General features: G+C 44.9%; 1 pseudogene; it reads right to left on the bottom strand.

Annotated features, from left to right (window-relative positions):
* Positions 1 to 399: 399 nt before the first annotated feature.
* On the bottom strand, positions 400 to 951 carry LOC103584698 (annotated as a pseudogene).
* Between the last annotated feature and the right edge of the window lie 7 nt (positions 952 to 958).

Genomic DNA, 958 nt, shown 5'->3' with positions numbered 1-958 from the left:
ACGCCCTCTTCCCCTGCTGGAAGCACAAGAGGGGTTTTCTTGATCCTCACCCTGAGTACCTGGTGGGGCTCCTGGCACAGGGCTCCCTGGATTTTTTAACTCTCAACCTAGTCCACATTGAGCCTCCAAAATTTGTAACTGTAGTGTAAAGTGTCTACTGCTAATGGCTTCAGCTACTGGGCATCTGCTGCCAGTAACCTGTGATCTGTGTCTGCCTGTTGGTCTCTCCAGTTTGGGGGAAAGCAGTTTGTCCCATGACCTCAATTCTCTGATGGATCTAAGAAGAGGTGTTGATTTCCAGTTTGTTCAGGGACTTTCTCTGTTTTTTCTTTCTTTTTCTTTTTCTTTTCTTTTCTTTTTTAAGGTTTGATCTTATTTGTTTGACACTCTTTAAAAATCTTATTTTTGACTGGACTCTGAAGTAGAAGCTCTCAGAGAGGACAGACTACGGGTCTGGGCAATCTGTTCCTGGCATTTTTCTCTGACCTCTTTTATTCTCTTGGTCAAAAGTTGAGCACATTCTGCAGCCTCTTTCTTGTTTTTCTCAGTGCGCTGTTTCTTCAGAGTAACATGCCAGCCTCTGTATTGTGGGACGTGTGGAGTAACAAGACACTGAATCTTTAGTGCATGTATTGTGGGACGTGTGGAGTAACAAGACACTGAATCTCGGGTGCGTTGGTCCCAGGTTTCTCACCTTCTTTATTTAAGGGCTTTCTCACATCATATCAGTGGACATCATCTTCTTTAGAGAGACTGAGAAGTTTGAGGATTCTGCGAGCTCTTTTGGGCCCCAGACAACAAGGCAGCATGATATCAGTCAGTCCAGGAATATCCTTCTCTCCTTTTTCTTACAATCACCAAACTGAGAACGCTCCGACTGGCATCTATGGTGCAACACCGATCAGATTTGCGCTTTCTTTCTCCAGCTCTCCTTGGCCTGAAACAGGAATGGCCCTTA

The sequence above is a fragment of the Galeopterus variegatus genome, unplaced genomic scaffold, assembly GCF_000696425.1.
Source record: "Galeopterus variegatus unplaced genomic scaffold, G_variegatus-3.0.2 Scaffold82666, whole genome shotgun sequence".
NCBI lineage: Eukaryota > Metazoa > Chordata > Mammalia > Dermoptera > Cynocephalidae > Galeopterus > Galeopterus variegatus.
The sequence above is the reverse complement of the archived record's forward strand: the minus strand, read 5'-3'. Positions and strand labels throughout refer to the sequence as shown.